Source organism: Hylobates moloch, unplaced genomic scaffold, assembly GCF_009828535.3.
Source record: "Hylobates moloch isolate HMO894 unplaced genomic scaffold, HMol_V3 SCAFFOLD_1, whole genome shotgun sequence".
NCBI lineage: Eukaryota > Metazoa > Chordata > Mammalia > Primates > Hylobatidae > Hylobates > Hylobates moloch.
In genome coordinates, this window is record NW_026652276.1 from 64,251,120 (window position 1) to 64,256,952 (window position 5,833).

The 5,833-nt window shown below is 35.0% G+C and overlaps 1 pseudogene; it reads right to left on the bottom strand.

Moving 5' to 3' along the window:
- Positions 1 to 1,967: 1,967 nt before the first annotated feature.
- On the bottom strand, positions 1,968 to 2,071 carry LOC116809754 (U5 spliceosomal RNA; annotated as a pseudogene).
- Positions 2,072 to 5,833: the final 3,762 nt, after the last annotated feature.

A 5,833-nucleotide genomic window follows, 5' to 3' on the forward strand; every position in this document is an offset into this window, starting at 1 on the left:
ATCTCTGGGTTCCACATCTGTGGAGTCAAGCAGCCTAGTTTGAAAATACGTGGAAAAAAAAAATGGATGGTTGTGCCTGCATTGCATACATACAGATCTTTTTCTTGTCATTATTTCCTAAACAATACAGTATTAACAACTGTTTACATAGCATTTACATCGTACTAGGTATTAAAAGTAATATACAGATAAAGTAAACAAGAAAATGTGCATAGGTTACATGCTAATACTACACCATTTTATTTTTATTTATTTTTGAGACAGGGTCTTGCTCTGTTACCCAGGCTGGAGTGCAGTGGCACAATCTTGGCTCACTGCAACCTCCGCCTCCTGGGCTCAAGTGATCTTCCCACCTCAGTCCCACAAGTAGCTGGGAATACAGGCATGAGCCACCATGGCAGGCTTTTTTTTTTTTTTTTTTTGAGACATGGGGTTTCACCAGGTTGCCCAGTCTGGTCTCAATCTCCTGAGGTCAAGTGATGCACCCACCTCAACCTCCCAAAATGCTGGAGTTACAGGCGTAAGTCACTGCACCTGGCCTACATCATTTTATATGAGACTTATCCATTTGAGCATCCACGGATTTTGGTGTCTGCGGGGAGGGTTCTGAGACCATTCCTCCTCAGATACCAAGGGATAACTGTACACTGTATGATTCCATGTATGTGATGTTCTAGAAAAGGCAACACTATCTAGTGTGAATGAAATCAGCAAAAGGATATTCTTGTGAGATTGATGGGAAAGGGGCATGAGGGAACTTGCTGCCCCAATAAAAATGATCTCTATCTTGAAGGGGTGCGATTGTCAAGAACTGTTAAGGGTCTGAGATGTTACCCTACTTGCAAGATAAAAAGCCTGCCACCATCTCCTGCATCAGGGACAAAGAACTTCATTATCCACAACACAGTAAGCAGCCTGAGCTGCATGTCTGCCTTGGCTCCTCTTGTCCCCCAAGTCTTACAGGGGTAATGCAGAGTGGCCCGAGTGGATGCTGTGCAAGCCACAGTGTGTGCTAGAACTGAGGAACACCAAGCTTAAGGAGTCTAAATCTTTAATCAAGAGCTGTAGCTCTGCTTGCCCTTTGCCCTGGAAGGAGACATTATCTTAATTTTACTAAACAGAATTTGTCTTTTGCTCCAGAGGGAGACACTATCTGTCTTCTGATTCTGTTCACTGTATAAACATCCTTTAAAAGATAGTGCCTCTGCTTACAAGACAAACAGAAACACAACAGACCCATGGGAATAGTCTCCAAAAGTGGGTTATAAGAGTGTGTGCATTAATCAAGAATTCTCAAATCTTACACTTAAGATGTGTAGACTACACTGTAATCTTTATCCCCCAAAACACAACAATAAAACCCTTTAAAACAAACACAAAAGCAGAATTAGGTGTGGACAAATTAAGGATGACAGAAAAGGGGGATTCCTGTGTTCTTGTGAATCCTCTAAAATTGATAGGTTTGGGAGAAGCCAGCCGGCCTTACTAGCAGCTGACCTCACTGTAAACTACTTCTTCAAACTACGTTATATAATAATAGAAGCTTATAATAATTATATAAGCTATTATACATAAGGGCAAAGAAGTCATCTTTTTTTCTTGCTCTTCACCATTATGTCCTTGGCAGCTAGTACATACATATTCAATATATTATTGTTGAATAAACTTGTACAACCAAGGTGAAAAAGGAACCAACACTTTGACCCCAAAGTCACTGAGTCACCCTCTTTATTCTGACATCTGTAATCCTTTTCTCTTGCTTTCACTTCTTATCTCAGTTAGACTTTTCTTGCTTTATCCTTCCACCTCATTCTTTCAAGGAGTCATACAATAGAATAAAATTTTTTCACAACTACATGGTCTATTTATAACATAAAGATTTTATACTTACTTCTTAAAAAACAAACAAATAAAACCCAGAACAGTGGTTGAATTAAACAGCGTGTAAACTTAAAAAAAAAAAAAAAATCCTTAAACAAGAGGCCTCAAAAAATTGGGTAAAGACTGTTCCCTCCGTGGAAATCTTCAGTAAAAGGCAAAAGATTTATATGATCTGAAGAGAAACCAGAGTATCACAGTGTGTGAACTTAAGTGAGGCCATGGAGTCATATTTCTTGAGCGCGAATCCTAGCTCCATTACTTATTTGCTATGTGTCCTGTCAGAAGTCATTTAACTTCCCTGTGCCTCACAGTATTAATTTCACAGAACTGTTAGATGGCTAAATGGGAAAATATCTCAGAGTGCTTGGAACAGTAGTGATATAGTAAGAGTTTAACCAGTATCATCTATTATTCAAAAATCACCTAGATTTTTATTTGGACTGTGAACTAGGCACTAGTAAAATTGTACAAACAACAAAAACACAACATTAAAATAAAAATTAGCACAATCTTTAAAAATAAGCCTAAGTAAAACTTCAGTTTGAAAAGGTAGTACCGAAACAATTATTGCAATATCTATAGAGAATACACACTTGTTTACAGAATCTCTGCAGGAGACATACATAGGAATCCTTCATGCTGTAATCCAAATGGATAAAAATTTATTTTGTGCCTATTATGTGTAAGGTGCATAGCTGTGTTTGAGGTTACAAAAATAAAACAGGTTTTGCTCATAAAAACTTTATAATCTAGTAGGGCATACAGTATATTTTTAATTTTTAATTTTTTTTTTTTTTTGAGATGGAGTCTCATTCTGTCGCCCAGGCTGGAGTGCAATGGCATGATCTCAGCTCATCGCAACCTCCACCTCCCGGGTTCAAGCGATTCTCCTGCCTTAGCCTCCCAAGTAGCTGGGATTACAGGCATGTGCCACGACGCCTGGCTAATTTTTTTTTTTTGTCTTTTTAGTAGAGACGGGGTTTCACCATGTTGGTCAGGCTGGTCTCAAACTCCTGACGTCAGATGATCCACCCGCCTTGGCCTCCCAAAGTGCTGGGATTACAGGCATGAGCCACTGTGCCTGGCCCTTTTTAGATTTTTTTTTTTAAAGTACAAATGTTCACCAAGGAAAAATGGAAAATAGTGAAAAACAAATACACCCATATGGCTCTTTCAAATTCATTCTAGCTTAAAAAAATCATTAACTACATTGTATGCAATTTTGTATTCTGTTTGCTTTCTTTAAATAGCAAGGATGATTTCCATTCTATCCCATAGTTTTGGAAGGATTTGGTGTTACATAATATTTGATTAGTGTGTGCATGTGGTAGCATCTGTAATCTTCGTTATGGCCATTGATATTTAGTGTAGTGGTTAAGAGAATGGGCATCAATTTTAAGTCGCCTGTATCTGAAGCCCAGCTTTCCCATTTGCTGGCTGTTACTTGAGCAAGTTACTTTATTTCTCTGAATGTATTTCAGCTTCCTGTTGATAAAATAGGAAAAATGGTACTTACACCATAGAGTTTTGAGATATATGTAAAGCCACTTGCCCAGTGCCTGGCAATAAATCTAGCTAAGAAGCAGTTTTAGACATTGTGTTTGCCTTACCAACATGCTTTCCATACCTTCCCCATTATATTGCAGTCATGCAGTTGGGAACAAGGCTAGACACTGATTCGTTTAAACAACTCAGCCTAGTCCCATCCTTCCAGCTAGTGATTGTTTCAGACTAATCATGAATAATCCAAAGAGTCCATGACATTCATATGATCATGAGAATGGACAAGTAACCACTTTGGGCAAACAGATCTCATTGTGGATCTACTGAGATGCGTATTAGAGTTCAAGAGCAGCCTGGGCAACAAAGTGAGACCCTGTCCCCGAAAAAAAAATGTGTATTAATGGGCTTTTTCCTCCCAATGGGAACTGCTCTTTCATCAAAGGATAAACCCTACTTAGCAATGGTATGTTGTTCTTTGAATACATGATTTGTACTTCTAATATTTTATTTAGGTTTGTTTGCATCCATATTCATAGGTTAAAGAACAATTTATAGCTTTGATTTTTGTCTTTCCAATGTTTTGGTGTCAGGGTAACAGTAACTGCACAAAACTTACTGTGGTGTACACTCACCTTTTTCTGTCTGCCAGAGAAAATTTATATAACATAGGAATAATGTGGTTCTTAAAAGTTTGGGAGAATGCACAGAGTGATCAGGACTCATTTGAGGAGATACAATTCATTGGTTACTACATTAATTTTTTTCTTTGGTTATCGACCTGTTTGAATTTTGTAATTCTTGGGTGGGTTTTCTAAACTTGTGTACTGAATATTTCATAGCAAATATTTAAATTAAAATAATTAAGGATGACATTTATTTTTTAATCTGTTTTTCATTAACTTTATTATTTCTGATTTTGATTTTTTTTTAAAATACATTTGCCAGGAGGTTGCCTATTTGCTTTCCTCTGATTTATTTCTAGTCTTATCCATATTGTTACTTTTTTCCCTTGTGTTACATGTCTAATTCGTTCATTTTCATGTTCTAAATAATAGTGGCTATCAGTTTTCCTTTCAGCATAGCTTTAAACACATCCTCTAATTTTTATTTGCCATTTTGTTTTCACTCAATTTTACTGGATCTTTTTGACAAAACAACCTTTTAGGAGGCATCTAAATTATTTTTCACATGATTGTGATTTAATTATTAAAATTTTTTAGTTTTATTACTATGTATAACTTTTGCCCTTTAAAATGCACTGCAGGGAACCTGTCAGGCTCTAAGGATTGCTTTCAGCTATTACAGGCCATTCAGATGCTGAAGTAACGTACAGCAGGTGAGCACTGAATGTCAGAACCATTTCATTCCTCCAAGAATCCAAGGCGGCCTATAGGATCTAAGCTTAGGGTAGAAGAGAGTAAGAGGTGTCCTTGCAATCAGACCAAAGTATTTCAGAGAGGCTGGAAAGAACATGTTGGAGGTGTTTCGTTTATCCTGCTGTAAATACTGTAAATCAGCTGATGTGCAGAAAGCTAACAGATCTTTCTGGGTCCTCTATGCTGCTTTTGTCATTTGGCATTGCTTTTTGATCAATTTGTAAACTATTCCATTTGAGAAAAGATATATATATTTTCTATACATATTAATTGTTTTATTTTTCATTTCTTGTGGATAATTTCTCCCCATATTTGATTTGTGTTGTGATGGTTCACAGAATATGTTAAGGTTTCCATCACAATCCCTACACTATTGTAAAGTGTACTTTGTACTTTCACATTTTAATATATAAAAGTATATATATATTATATATAAAGTATATATTACATATAATATATAAAGTATACATTACATATAATATATACAGTATACATTACATATAATATATAAAGTATACATTACATATAATAAAGTATACATTACATATAATATATAAAGTATACATTACATATATAAAGTATATATGACATAAAGTATATATTACATATATACAGTATATATTACATATATACAGTATATATTACATATAATATATACAGTATATATTATATATAAAGTATATATTATATATAAAGTATATATTATATAAATATATTATAATAATTAATATATATTATATAATAAATATGTAATTTCACATTTTAATCCTACATGAGCCTGCGTATAAGTGTAAGGGTCTGTTGTCTTTACTAATTGTAATTTTATCAGTGACTATGCTTCTGTTATTTAGCCTTATAACTTCTCCTTAAATTGTACTCTGAGATACTTTTTGTGTTAAGTGTGTGTGACAGAATTGGATTTAAAGGTAAGTCTCTTGGACAAAGGAAATAATTTCGTTGTGTTTTTAGAATTTAAACAGTTTAAACAGTTTTGGTCTTACGTGCTTTTTTTTTTTACTTTTGTCGTACACACAATTTCACTTTTGTATTGTTCAATAATTTGAAGAGGAGAC